The 15,553-nt window shown below is 42.1% G+C and overlaps 1 protein-coding gene across 4 annotated transcripts in view; it reads right to left on the bottom strand.

The window, feature by feature from the left end:
* Positions 1-10,818, bottom strand: part of CCSER1 (coiled-coil serine rich protein 1) — a 625,930-nt gene extending 615,112 nt beyond the window's left edge. For all 4 annotated transcript variants that reach the window (XM_039551164.1, XM_039551165.1, XM_039551166.1 and 1 more), the window contains exon 1: positions 10,584-10,818. The gene's annotated coding sequence lies outside the window, so the exon portion shown is untranslated. The remainder of the gene's footprint in view (positions 1-10,583) is intronic.
* Between the last annotated feature and the right edge of the window lie 4,735 nt (positions 10,819-15,553).

Raw genomic sequence — 15,553 nt, 5'->3', positions numbered from 1 at the left:
AAAAGTAATAAGCTTTCCAAATCTTAGCATAAAGACTGAAGTACTGAAACATAACGTTCCATTAAGTTTCACTTGACACAGAGACTCCCTTGCTTTATTTCTAAGCTCATTTTCTACGAGAGCAACAAACCACTTAAAATGCTTTGGTAGTTATGCACTCTATTTGAATACAAACATTTGGATTTTACATTCACTACTAATTACTAAGTGTTTTGCTATTGCACAGAAAAACAGATGCCTCTGAATTTTTCTCCTACTTCTCTATTTTTAACACACCTTCTTAAACCAGAAGTACCAGAGAGAAGCTGAATCGCAACAGAGCATAAATTACTAGTTTCCCATCTTCAGCGGAATATCTGTAGCTCAGATCTTTCCCTCAGTTATTACTATGGCCAGCCAGCCAATACACACCTCACTAAGTAGGCACAACTTCTATTCTTCCAAGGACTCAGGTTAGTTCAAAGCAAAACCAATTCATCTGCACTTTCTTCACAGCAGGGTTTGTTTGGGCTTTCCATTCTTTTCTGACACCGTGGAACAAAAAGAAGTCTGGCCTTCTTTGCTGCTGCTGATAGATGTGCTCAGTGTCAATGTGACCAGACCAATTAAAAAAACACAATACCTGCTATCTTCCTAGTCAAAAGCTGAGTTAAATAAAAGGTTCAAGCCTGCAACATGCTTCCTTGAGGACTTCAGGTACGTAAGTAACAAACACAAAAGAGAAGCAAATCTTCAGGTGTTGTAAATGGATACAGCATAAGGGCTTAAACAAATCAATTCTCATCAGGCAGGGTCAGTCCAACACCCTGAAGGAGTGCTCCACCCCACGCTTTCAAAAAAAGCTGCTATAAAAATAACCTAGGGGGAGGGAGGAAGAGACCATTAAAAAAAGAAAACCCCAAGCCCCAAACAAACAACAACTTAAGAAAAGCACTCAGGTTTTTTTTCCTCATATACCATTATGAATGCCAGATCTAACAAGGCCTAGTTACCTACAGATTTGCATGTCGTGGTTGGTTCATTTCAATGTCTAAGAAGCTCTGAGCAGCTAGGACACGTACAAGACTCCTCTCCTAGGTGGACTCTTTGATACTGATCATAAAATGAGGTCACCGTACAGCCTTTCTCTCAGCCAGAGAATTTACATGAGTGTCGCTCTCTCCTCCAATTTCTCAAAACTTAATAAAACTTTAACTAATTTTTAAGGCTTCCATTCTTTTGTCAAATATCTCTGAAAGCAATCAAGAAGTTCAAAAACTTCTAGTGCAGCTTGTACAGTAGGATCTTGGACGGTAGGATAAGCAAGTATTGTTTCCATAGAAAATCAGGGTAAGTTGTAACTTACCTGTAATGTGTTTTCATTTTTTGTCCAAGCAGCATAATTTACCAAATGTTTGCAAGGTTCATTTTTAACTTCTAGGAGAGTAAACCAGTTTCAAGAGAAGAACAAACAACATCCCAAGGGAGGGGTGCTAGAGGCACTGTAGATCAAAAGCTATTGCATTTTCTGCCTACTCCATCCTTCTTTCATTCAGCCATCAGCAGCCACTGCTCAGCCTAAGAAACAGGAGCTACAAGCAATAGGTGTGTTGGGCTCCATTGAAGGTAGCAGTGCTATAACACTAGCTGAGGATCTAGACCCACAAATGCGCATTTGAGAACAGCTTTAAATTCCTTTCTTATTTATTACTAAAAAAAAAACCTCTACAGATTTCATATAGTTACTATTTTCACTATTTAAATTAGAAAGAAATAGTGGTTTCTAAAAACCTACTAACAAAAAACTAGGCAACAAAAGGAGTTCAAACTACCTTTTTTTTTTTCCAACTGAAGGGGGTGGGCATCTTCACCATCCTCTCGATCCTTCACTTGAAACAGTTGTTCAATTTCTCACAGTTCCTCACCTACAGCTCTCATGCCTCTCAAGCTGTTCTGTGTCACATCAAGTCTTGTTTTGTTTTAACTATACAAACTCTTCATGACAAGGATTTAGTCTATATTTAGAAAATGCTGCAGAAGATACAGTGCTGTGTAAGTGTTTTATGGCTTCTGTGGTGTTCAACTTCAACATTTTGGAAGTCACATGCATTGTCCTATGCAAACTATAAGAATCATTAATGCGAGTAGAATTGCTTCTTTATAGATACATTTTCCCCCCTTAACCATTTTCAAAGCATACAGAATCACAATGAAAACATCTACAATGCAAGATCCCAGTAAAATTCAAATGAAAGCATGAGAAAGTAGACAAAAACCTAAAATTCTCACACCCTTTTCCACCAGTAACTTCTTGCTCACCTTCTTCAATAAACAGTATCATCCTAAGGCCCTCTCAAACCAAGGCTACAAATGATATGTGCATTGCAATATATAGCTTTCAGAAGCATCTTGCCCACAACAAAATAAATTCTTTTAAACCAGGAAAAGTAGTATTTTTTTTTTGCTTTTGTTATTTTCTGCCTGCTCCCAGCCCCAATTATTAACTGCTTGGAGATCTGAGAGCGTATTTCTGTTTCAATGTTACTGCCACTAAAGCAAGAAAAGGAAAGAAACCCTTTTTTTTTTTTTGAACCATTCACTATTTCACATTAAAACCATGTAGCTTTCAACCAAAACCACCATTGCTTACCTTCTTCCACTGAAAACATTTGTCTTTTATATACACACACACACGCGTATGCAGTATTTACCCCAGAAAATTTATTCCCACAGTGTCTCGGAATATTACGTATCCCTGTAAGCAACTCACAGACTGGGTTAGCTAAACACTTCATTCAAGTCATATTAACATCCCAGTCTTCTTCACCTGCTAGCACTCTTAAATTGAAACTATTACAGGTAAAAATGATCTGCATCTCTTGACAAAGAGGAATCAGATGCATAAATTATTAGGCCCTTAGCTAAGCCACCCGAGGTGGCTATTTGCATGTTCTTAGCTCATGCCGAATACTCAATGAAAAGAACTAACTAGCAAAACTAACGACTAAAAATAGACACAGGTGTTGCAGAGCTGCAGATCTGACAGTGTAAAACAGCCTTGTAGCTTCTGGTTCTGATTTCTGCCTGTTAAAAGATTAATCTGTAACAAAACCTATCATTAACAGACAATTGTACATTACTCTCTTATTAAGGGCCATGAGCAAGTAGTAAAGACTGGTGTGAAATCTGCTGAGATGCTGCCACAGACAGACACCAAACACATAATTGACCAAGATCAGGATGTTGGGATGAGGGTTTAAAGAGAATAGAGATTATCTTGTGGCTCATGTGACTAAATCCCTAAATTTCTACTAACAGCCTTGTTGTGGTAGAACAAAGGCAGAGATCTGGGAGAACAGAACCGCTGATTTTCCCTTCATTCCCTACCACCTCTCCTGTGTCTTTTTCTTCCCTGTCTCAGCAAATGCCCCAGAGTTTGCTAGCCATAAAATAAAGATTAGCAGATAAAAAGAAGGCATTTGTGGTGTCAGCTCTTACCACCTGACAGACTAATTTCTTTATATTTCTTTTATTTCCTCCTCTTCTACTCTGTATGCATGTTTTCCACAACTCTCCACTCAATATTATCTTGAAACAGTTTTCCCAAATCCTATATTTTTCCTTCTACTTTCCCATTATTCATCTATTTCTGAAAAGTTTAAATCTAGGTAATCATTTTAACTACCCTGGTCTTTTGAATCTCTGCTCCAGCTAGAGTTCATAAAATCTCTAAATGCCTTGTGTTGTGCCCTTGCATAATCACCATTAGTATAGAATAGGTACCTACACATACAAAAGAGTTTCTTTTCAGACACACAGAACTCATTCATATCAACTGTATTTGCAGTCTTAACATTCTAAAATTCCTACTCTTTTGGACTTACTTATTGTAAGAAACATTCTTATAACCTACTTTTTAGGAGTATGAAGAATTTAATAATGTAACAAAAACCATCAAAACAGTAAAAGCTCAGTAACTTGTGAAAATCAGTCCCTGAAAAAAAAGAAATGTTGCACAAAGCAAACTAACATATTAAAATATTATTTAAGGGTATAATCAAGACACTAAAATATTATTTAAGGATATAATCAAGGCTTCATTAAAACCAGTAGCAGTTTTGCCACCGGGCTATGGGGCAAACATTTCTCTCTGAGCTCACAGCCACTACATTGAAAAAATGTGTTCAAAACCGTAAAAAATTAGGATGCTTGAGTCTCCTACTCACAATATAACCTCAGTACTAACTGCAGCTACAAGACACTACATATTCACGTAATTCAAAATTTAAATTCACATAAAACAAAACCACTCTATTTTGCTATTCATAGAGATAGCAGAGCCTGCTATCACCTTCCTTATACCACATCTACTCTTACATTGGGAAACAGCAAAACCAGATAGGAGATACCTACGAGGCTCTCCCAGCCCAGAATCCCTGACAGCTTATTAACCTCTAACAGAAGAAATCAACTGGAATGCCTTCAAAGGCTGCCTCTGGAAGACATGTATGTGTGCCTTCACATGCTGGGTGGGTTGTTTTACAAACAGCCAAGTAGTTTTGCAACAAGTAAAGGGTCTGGAACACAAACCCTGTGAGGAGAAGCTGAGGATACTGGGGTTTTTTGGCTGAAGAAGATAAATCTCAAGAGAGACCTCATCACTCTCCACAACTACCTGAAAGGAGGCTGTGGCTGAGGCACCCCAAGGCTGTGGGTCAGCCTCTTCTCCCAGGCAACTGGCAACAGCACAAAGGGAGACAGCCTGAAGTTGCACCAAGGGAAGTTCAGACTAGATAGAAGGGAAAACTTCTTCACTGGAAAAGTGGTTAAGCACTGGAACAGTCTGCCTGGGAAAGTGGTGGAGTCACAGTCCTCGGAAGAATTAAAAAAAGAGAGATGGCACTTTGTGATAAGGTTTAGTGGACATAGTGGCAGTCAATAAAAGGTTGGGTTTGCAACCTTAATGAGCCTATGATTCTATTATACCACAATGTTTCTGCTTCTACGTGCAAATTGCAACTAAAATATGCTACATGATATCAACTTGGACACCCCATTTCCTGCAGATGCTGTGTGGCCCAACTTAAAACATACTTGGTTTAAGTATCAAGAGATATTAAAAGCTTAACATGTCACTTTAATTGATACCTTACACTCACAGCTGAAGGCATGATCTGCACTCAAGGTATCTGAGGTCTCAATGAATGTGAAAGAATGTACATCATCTTGCAGCATCGCTTTACTTGAAATAAATGTGGAGAAAGCCACATCATTTTTCCTATTGCCACTTTCTGCCACTCACCTCCTTCAGCAAAATCAAGAGAAAAAAAACATGAATATATTATTGGAGAATTTCCTTTCCAAGGCAGTTTATTAATATTTCTGAATACTCCAAATGAACTTAGCTTGTTAGCATTTTCATCCTTTCAATATATTCACTACATTCTTATTTAAAGCTTCTGTGTTAACAACAAAATAAATATTCTTGCCCAGAATGAAGTAATAAGTATGGTGACAAGTAATGAAAAAAAATGAAAGGCAATCTATTTTTGGCAAGACTCTATTTCCACTGCCTTTGTGCCACATGATGTTCAGTTGGTCATCAAGAATCTAGCCAGCATATTTTAAAGTCATAAAACCTGTCAAAACAATTACCAAGGCTCCTATTCAAATCAGTAGCAGTTCTGCCACTGGCCAAAACTTCCTCAAGAATAGATGGCAAAACTTTGCTCCTCTCTCCTCACCAGTCATATAGTAAAAAAATGAAGACAAAACACTTTAAATTAATAAACAAATGAGCCAAGGTAGTTCTGAAATATAATCCCACAAACTGGCACTGCATTAAATTAAAGCTAAAAGACACTACAGAATTTGAAATTACTGCCTAGCACACAGGACAAAATACAAAGCAAAAACTGCTGGTGTATTTGTATACTGGCAGAGTGGGCAGAGACTGGCACTGCCACCTGAGCACAACACACCCCTCTGACAACATCCTGGCTGTACTGGGAGACTCCATCTTTCTCTCAGTGTGAGCTGTGGCTGGCATGGCAGACAGTGACAGGTTAACATCACTGAGAGGCGACATCTGAACAGATTACATTGTATCTTAGGTAAATGACAAGGTTTGGACAATGTCACAGGCAACACACAGATGAGAAACCTGTTGAATACTTCTGTACTCTCACCCAAATCTAAATCCCACTGTGCTATACAAAATCACTAGATCACTTAGAGCTGTTATTTTCCTATTAAAAGGTTTTAAGAGATCCCATAAAGATGGCACATCAAACAAGGATCAGTAAAGGGACCCAAAAACAAGCATGAAATAAGCAAAAACAGTCAGAGCTGGATATGCACTAGAACAAAGCAATGTACTTTCAGAAACAATGATTTGCACTACCAAAATTTATAAAAGAGTGTTTTTAAAAGCTTCCTACTAGTCTGTCACAACTGGTTCTTCACACTGGAAAACAGCTGTGTTCCTCAGAAGCATCACTGACTGAGCTGGATCTCAAATTCCTGATATGCTAGACCATTATAAAAAATTAAGTGGTATTTCCTTAAATAATGTAAAAGCATCATTACATTCTACAACTGCAAAACTGCTTTCTCTCAAACTTAACAAAATGAAATCCAGGAAAAGCTTTTTTGCCTAGACTGAAAAAAATCATCTGATAGTAATTTAGAATAGTCTTTATTGAGAAAATGCTGCATAACTTTACACACAATCCTGTAATTGGATCGGTAGGAAGTTTCCACATCTATGCCAAGTTATCAAACAAACTATATGAACACAGTTAATCCATTAAGATAAGACTGTGGGACTTGGGATGCATATTTCAATTCAACTGTCTTTATCACAAATCAGCTGTGTGACTTCCACACACCACTGCTTCAATTTCCCATGCATAAGGAAAAGAACTACATGTCCATACCTCAACATTCACGTGGGCCTTCATAGCAATAATCAGGGCAAAAACATAGCACCATCTATAGGCAACACACAATGTTTGGATACAAAACCATCATCACTCAGATCTGGTAATCCCTCTCAACAGTGTGTTTTACCTTTTGTGCAGAATTACAAAACACACGCAACAAGACTACAGCGCATATTTAATAAGAGTCTTGCTTTTTTCACATCCAGGACTTCATTGCTTTGACTTATTGCCTGCCTGTATCTTCTTTTCCCTCTACAGGACAGTCACATTTCAGGCAAAGGCAGTAGACTTCATAGAAAGTATTATTACTATTATTTCACTGCTGTACAATAGAGGAATGATACTACAGCCCCTCAGTCATGGAGTTTGTATTATCTAAGCAACATACTCCACAATGTAGTGCAGTGAGAACAAGTCAAGAAGCAGTAAGTACAAGTAACCACATATTTAACTAGAAAACAGCTATAGAGGTTTAATACTGATGCCTATAGGATATACAGCTGCATCTCCCATACTCTCAAAGTTACAAGCCCTTGCTGAAGCAGAGAATACACATTAAATCTTACAGTACAAATGACCATCCACATTTTAGGTGCCTGCAAGTTCTGTATTTTACATGCCATCTCATACAGCCAGTACACTCAACAGCTGAAGTACAGTACACTCAATAGCTAAAATCTAATACAAAAGCATATTTACTTTATCAAGGTAACCCAGTTTACTGTCACTGCAGAAAACTGCCAAATAAATGCAATACTGACAGCAAAACCCGATGAAACTGCAGTCATTTCTCAGGAAACAAACCCAGCCCCTACTAGCCATTATTTGTGTATTTCCTTTTGTTTCCCTCCCTCCCACCTGGTGATGAGCCCCTCCAACTGCAGCAAAACTATTCTCAAGGGGAAGACCTGAGGCACTGAATCTTAGAGTAACAAGATAGAAAATATAGTTCTGTTCCTCACCATAACAAGCTGGTAGCTATTTAATTTGACTACGTGTTTATAAGGTTTCTTTTCCATTGATACGTTCACTGACACATGAATGTTATGTTATTTCGTGTCATGCTTTACTAGTATCAATCAAATATGTAGGCTAATCCAACAAAGCCATAGTTTCTTCAATGAACTTTCATGGAAGAGTGGGAATTTCTCCCAATGGAGCAACTGCTCTACATCTCTCTTTTGGTTTATGAAACACTCTAGCAAGAAAAGCCCCAAAACACTGCCAAATCTAATTTCTTCAATGTCAACTTCAAAGGCTCCATGCGACATTAGGTTTTAATCAAAAAGGAGAAATCCAGCCACACACAGCTTACGCAGCACAAGAGATCGTGGTCTCACACAACCACATACACAGACCTGAGACTACAAGATACTTTTTCAGCATCTTCTGTGACTAATGTATTTAAAAACCAAACACTAACTCATATAAGGCAGACGTAGAATATGCCCTATTCCAGGTCATTCTTCTGGTACAGCTCCCCATTATCTGTTGCCCTACTCAGGCCTGCACTGAGCTCTCCAGAAGGCAGGCCTTACTCAAGCCACCAGCTACTCCAAAAAGTCCTGCCAGGGATTACAGGACCTCACCCTGTGGGCTGACAGACAACTTTCCCACTGAACTAAATTCCCTCACCAAACTGTGGCAGAAAGCTGCTTCACTTAATCTCCTTCCACACCAAACTGGGGAGGTTAATCAAACTACAGGGACCACTGCACTCCAGACTCAAAGACGTAAAGGAACCTCTGTTTGGAGAAAATACCCCTTGTTTCTATGTCTCACATTCAGCAGATCCTGGACAGCTGCATGTTACTGCCTTCTCCTGAGACAGTGCTGCCTATTTATGGGATGTTGCTCTCTGGGATGCAAGAGATTAATAATACCCCAGTTATCATCATGATGTATCTAAGAGGACTTTCCAAGACTAGTTATTCCTCTGGGTTATTCCAGATCTGAGTCAGCCCTTCCCATTTACATTTCCAAGAAAACATTCTTGAAATATTTTTTACTGTTTCTGTAATAATTCCCTTTCTTACAGCAGCCTCAAAAATCACAGCTAAAGAAGCTACTCCAGAGATGGTCACTAACACAAAAAAACCCCAAAATGTACTACTACTTCCAGCTAAATACAAACATTACCATCCTTTATACCAATTGCATTTGTAGTACAGGCACACATACAATGAAGAGTTGTAAAGAGGATATGAACCGTCCTGAATGATTAGGCACAATGTCTCTGCTGTCTGAGCTTTTTCAGTTCATTAATATTTCACTTTTATATATTCCTCACCTGTTTTTACAACATGTTCCTTTCTCTCCTTCTTAAGTACAAGCAGGGAGAATTGTTTGAAGTAACTAGCAGACCTCACCTCACATCCCCACCTCCATGCCCCCCTGGGATTTTAATGCTTCAAGTACAATATATACTAGATAGAAAAACACATCTGGCATAGAGAGGGATAAGAGAATATTCCAAGTCTCCTTTCTAGTTACATTCAAGTATAAAGGTGTGCAATAAGAAAATAAAGCATACTGCAGCTTCTGTCTATGCCAAGACACTTAGTGCTGTCAATCCCAAAGGAGAAACAGATCCAGACACATAAAACTGTGACAGAGAGGGGGGGTCCCTTCTCTGTAGAAAGGCAAAATAACCCCGTTCCTTTGCAAGACAACTTGCAGCAACATTCTTTTCCTTGCCAAAAGTCAAAGATAACCTCTTTAACAAGGAGAAAAAACACAAAAACTGTCTAGAGGAAATACAGGATTTCCGTGAACCTCTTCCATAACAAGCACTACCATCACCATCTGCTCCACTTTTTAAGCTTGCCATGCGATTTTGGAAAGCACATGCAGCATCCTCCAGCTCTTGCCTCTAAATCCACGGCAAAGGTCACACATGACCGCCAGTGGCCCGGCCCTACCCATTCACATTTCTGAAACCACTTCTCCTCGTTTTCACAGGTTAACTGCGGATCGCCTAACACACACAGGGGGAGGGAAAGGGGGAAAAGACGGAAACAAGAAACGCCAAAAATAAACAAAAAAAGGATGTGATTTCTTCTCCGCCACCGGCAGCAGCGAGGCCAGAGCGACCGCCGGCGAGGTGCAGCCGCCCGGCCCCGGCTGCCCCCGCCTTGCACCCCGCAGGCCGGGCCCGACGGGCCCCGCGACGCCCCCAGGCCACCGCGGCAGCACCGCGGCCCCGCCGGCGCTGCCTCTGCCCCGGGATGGGCCGGCCCCCGGGTGACACCTGCGGGCGCCGAGCCCCGGCCGCCCCGCCACAAAGACGCCAGTGCCACTGTCCCCTTGCCGCCCGCCCGCCCTCGCAAATCCCCGGCGCTACCGGAGCGCGGCTGCCGGGGATCAGCGCGGAGCTGCGGCACCGGTAGCCCCGATCCTCCGCCGCCCCCACCGCCGCAGCAGCGCCGCGGGTCGGCGCAGGGCGCCCGGCGGCCGCCGCCCCGCCGGCGGGGAAGGCGAGGCCAAGGCAGGGGGGGGTCGCCCGCGCCCCGGGGCGACAGCCGCCGCATCACCTCGGCACCTGCCGAGCGGGGCGAAGCGGCCCCGCCGCCCCGGGGCACCCGCACGCCGGGGAAGCGGCGGCGCGCCGCGGCCTGGCCCGGCTCTGCCCGGCGATACCGCCCGGGAGGGACGCGTTACCTGGCCGGGCTCCTCCAGCGCCCGAGGCGCTCGCCCTTTGCCGCCGGGGGCTGGGACCCTCCTGGCAGCGCGGCGCGGCACCGCCCCCGCCCCGCTGGGTCGCCGGTTCGCTGCGTCGCCCCGGCGCGGGGAGAATAATCCCGTGCGGAGCGGCGGTGCCCCGGTCTGTCAGTCTGTCCGCCTAGCCGTCATGTTGCGGCCAGTGTGTGTGCGTGTGTGTGTGTATGTGCGCGGCGGGCGGGGAGCAGCGAGGGCGGGAGGAGAGGAGGGAGGGATGCGGGGGCGGTCCGGGGCGGCGCTTCCGCGCGTGTGCCGGTGCGGGGCGCGGGTCCCCGCGGCGCGGAGCGGGGCCGCCGCGGTCTCTGCGTGTGCGAGGGATGATGAGCGTGTCCCCGTCTGTGCGGGTGGGCCGGCTGTGTGTGCGCGTCCCCTGTCTGTCCATGTGTCTGTCCGTGTCCATGTGTCCCCGGGCAGAGAGCTTCCCCCCGGCTTCCTCGGCCGAGAGGCGAGCAGCGTAGAGGAGAAAGTCCGAGTTCCCCACCGGGAGAAATTCAGCTCCGCTCCGGTGTGTTTATACTCACCATCTGCTCAGGGATTTGTACGTATTTTTTCCCTTTCCCGGAGGGCGGCGGAGCCCTCTGATTTCACTTCCTCGTCCTCTTTTTCAGAGATGTGTTTTGTAGTTATTTCCCAGTTGCTGCATGGCCATCCCGGCGAATTTCACGTCCTGGGGAGGGAACAAGGAAACGACGTTTAAGAAGCAGGTCTTTAAGACAAGTCTCGGCTGCACCGCTGTAGGAGCAGGAATGATTTCCCTGGAATATCGGGTGAGGGCAGAGGTCAATTACATGGCGTTCAGATGCAATGAATTAAGTTCCTTTTTCAATTCAGAAGGATTAGGTAAAGCAGATAAATAACTGTGTTCTCTGTGACTAATACTTAAGGAATATGACTAAGTTTTCATACCCTGTTTATGCTTGCCAATTTATACAGGATCCCTCCTGTATCACCCACCAAAGTGAACTACCCTGCCTCATTAAGAACATTTGAGTAAAGTGAGTGATGACTCAAAAGTGACAGGCTGCAGCTATGTGCCCTATCCTCTCATACCAAAGAATAACACACATACAACTCCTGTCACTAAAGAAACACATTGACTTTGCAGACTTCAATCTGAACAGGAATAAAGTGTGTTCATTCTGTAACATCAGTGCCAATTCTGCAACTGAAGAACCCAAAGAAATTTCAACTGTTAGGCTTATGCAGAAAAATGCAGATCCAGAATGGAGTCAAAGAGTTTTGAAGAATTTTGAGTAAAACAGATTTGAACAAAATGCAGCTACAACTTAACAGCAACAATGAAATTCCACTGAAATTCTGAATAAGAATTGTGTGAGAGTGCAGAAGTCAATGTTATACTTGGTATGAAAGGAACTGAATGCTAGTAAATACATCTTTACAAAAGTAAACTTTCAAAGTCAGTTCGCCATACCTAATTATGTTTGAATATAACTGTCAATCTGTTCAATGTGTTCACAAGATTGTTCAATGAAATGTAATAACCAAATCTGAAGGCATTTCTGTTTCTTCTTGGGTCAGATAATAAACCTAAACCAGATGAAATATTTTACGGTCACAAAGGAAAGTTTGGCATATGCAGCACTGCAAAAAATGCTCCATGGAGAGAAACATTTTTAGTAACCTGTCATCTGCATTTAAAAGGCAAAAGATCTCATGTAACACAGCCCCAAGAGTGTTCATTATTGAAAGTACCTACCTTCACAATTTGGGAATTTCAAACAAGAGCATGCAGTAATGAGATCACTTTACTAAGAGGTGGCTCACAACCTGCAAAGTGTATAAGCAACTGCATGGGCATGAGTCATCTCAATGAAGATGGGGGTATTTGTCATAAGTAAAATTATGGGCCTGCTTAGCCACTTTGTTAAGACGAGACAGCCTTAAACATAGAGGCAGAGGAATCTGTGTTTTGCTGAATCAGGCTTCTTTTCTAAGAGTCTTGCATGATTTTTGAACAACATCTCCCCACCCTCCTTCATCCTTGTATTCCGCAGAAGATTTGCAGAACCTCCTAATGGTTAGCTCTGGCTCTCCGGTTTCTATCGGCTCTCTTTACTGCCATTCCCCTGGAAGGTAAGCCCCTGTGATTAACCAGAACTTCAGACACTCTCACAGGTGATGCTTCCAAGTGAAGCTGTCAAGGCTTTGATCAGCCCAGCAACACAGACAGACAAACAAGAGAGACAGCAGGTAGAGGTTATATGGAACAATGTCACCTTTTCCAACATTAAACTGCATTCTAGGGATTTGGAGGGACAAAAAAAAAAAGCCTAAACATTGTCATAAGCTTAAGTATTGAGCAATGCCTGTTTGGAAGTAGACTTGCTAACTGAGGCCCCAGCAGATAGCTATGGGAGTGAGTAGAGGAGGAACACTTGTGGTCACCACACCCCAGATCTGCCCAAGCACACATCACCTGAGTCTCTTTTCCCTCTGGTTTCCTACTGGTGTGGCCCTGGTGACTTCAGCAGAAAGCCTCGCCTTGAGGCTACGACAGGGTGTTTCATGAAAATCTTCATTAGGTTTTGCTAGCACAACAAAGTCTTAAAAAGAAACTTCAGATTCAGAGGTGCAGGTTCACCAGGAACAAGACATTCTCATTGACTGAGATACGTGTCATGAAGTCACTACAACTGGTATGTCTGATTCACTTGCATCATCTGTCTGCTCTTGGTATTATCTCTGCATTTATTTCTTGTTGCCTGACCAAGGATTTCACATTATCCCCATGCTTGATGCCACCTTCTTCCAAAAAATGAGGGATGAATGTTTTTCACTTTCATCCCTTAGTTTTGTTTCCGCATATATGGATCCATCATAGGCACAGGGGAAGCTGAGACGTGAGACCAAATTGGTTTCAATAGCTATGTCCATCAGGGTTGAGCATGCATCCCTGTGTAACCTTCAAGGCCTCAGCCCTTCACCAAACAGGCATTTCATTACTCTCGAGAGAAGTCTTTGGGCACAGAGAAGCACTAGTCTTCCTTATTCAATCTACCAGAGATGCAGTGGTTGTGTGCCTAAGTGAGCCTAACTGCATGGATTTTGGGTCTGGCCAGGGCTACAAACAGTCTTTGTGGGGTAAAACAGATTAATTTCTGTTTTGTAAGAGCATTTTATGACCCTGAAAGGAACCAATTCTGGAGTTCAGCTAAGTATGCCAAGCAGTGACTCATGACCACAGGCTGCAAGAACAACCTCACCTTGGCACTGGGGTAGGCTGAGGCTTCTTGGAAGGTCCAGGGGATGTATGGACTTCACTAAAGGGTTTTCTCTTACAGCACTGTTTGAGCCAGGTTGGCATTAGGGGTGTTGTCATACCATAGAAAGCATGAAGCACGCTGGTCAGGTCCTGGCTTACCTTACCATCAGGGGAGAGGACAAAGGAGGCCTCCCATACTAAATTGCTTCCACTCTCAAGGGACATCTGTTCAGTGAAGCAATGTCAGGCTAATCAATATGTATTGGTTTTGTATTGCAGATGATCATACCCACTTACACCTTTGGGGCAAGAGGTATTCGAGTGACCTTCCCCTGCTGTGTATGTAATGTACTGAATAAATACTGAAATCAGTTGGTTTGTTAAAAGCTATGAATTTTATAATGCTAACACTGAGATCTCAGAGGAGGTTGAAATCCACTTTAGCTAATCATAAAATAATAATAATCTGAAGCAGTTTTTGAATTAAAGTTCATGCATTTTGTTCCCCGCTTGTAAACACGCTGTAAATTGATTTATACTCTGTCTCTTGGCTCCCTCAGCACTAATGGCAAAAATGACACCACTTTCTAAAACTATAACCACCTTCACTACTGAGGCCAGAAAGAACAATTACAACTAGAAATGTAGAATTTCTACTTGTTCAAAAAGATAAATGCTCCTTACACTTCAAAATTCAGTTTAATAAATTGAACAAAGAAAGGTTATTTGACTCCCAGTGGTGAGATAACTGACATGGATTTATCTTTGAAAAATCTCCAGTTTGGCACTAAAAAAGGATGAATCCCCATACCTGTACTTTTCTTCTTGTTTAGTCTGTTAGAACAGCTCAGTTCATCTATTTTGGCTTTACTATTTCCTTTCAAAGAGTTAATGCAGGTATTATCATTGCTTATTGCTGGATGAACGTATAACTACCGCAGAAGTGCAGCAAAAAGATTTCTCTTTAACAAACCAGCTTTGTGAATATATTTTTCTAGTTAATCTCATTTCAAACACTGTCAATATGCAAGTTTCTTGCTTTACTGTTATCAGTATAATCAAAAGCATAAAAAATCTTATCAGCTCTGATATTCAAATAAATTAGATTAGTGGTAAAGATTGTTTACATTTCCATAGAAAAATATGCCATAACTGGAGAATGAAGTTTTGTTTATTTATTTTAGTGTTGCACTGGATAAACTGTCTTGGTGAAGAAAATAATGCTTCTAAATGCAGAGGGGTATTTCCCCGGTAAAATCTGTGCACACTGGCTGAGGGTCTAATCCTGAAGCAGGTGAGCAAACTTCTGGTTCTCCATTGTAATCCCCAAAGCTCCACATGGATACATAAATCCAAAGGACTCCAAAGGACTTGAGCATTGTATTTTCACAAACAGCAGCTAAAAAAAGCCTTCAATGGCTGCCTTTTCTTTCTGTGCCTTTTTATTTGAACAACAGAAGTCTGCATGAATTCAGTTTTACTTTTCTTTCTGAACTCTTTCACTTGGAGGGTCCCAATGACAAAATATTTTGATTCTCCGGGCTACCAGGGTTTATTTGTAAATTAATCTCTTCATCTTTGTAATCTTGCTTAAATCATGGAAATATTTTGGTTTGTCTAGGGATTTTTTTAAAGATTGTTTCTTATAACATTTACATGTTTGGAAAAATTGAAGTTGACAAGCATT

Source organism: Corvus cornix, chromosome 4 (genome assembly GCF_000738735.6).
Source record: "Corvus cornix cornix isolate S_Up_H32 chromosome 4, ASM73873v5, whole genome shotgun sequence".
In the NCBI taxonomy this organism is placed as follows: Eukaryota; Metazoa; Chordata; class Aves; order Passeriformes; family Corvidae; genus Corvus; species Corvus cornix.
This window is presented reverse-complemented; position numbering and strand designations above follow the sequence as displayed.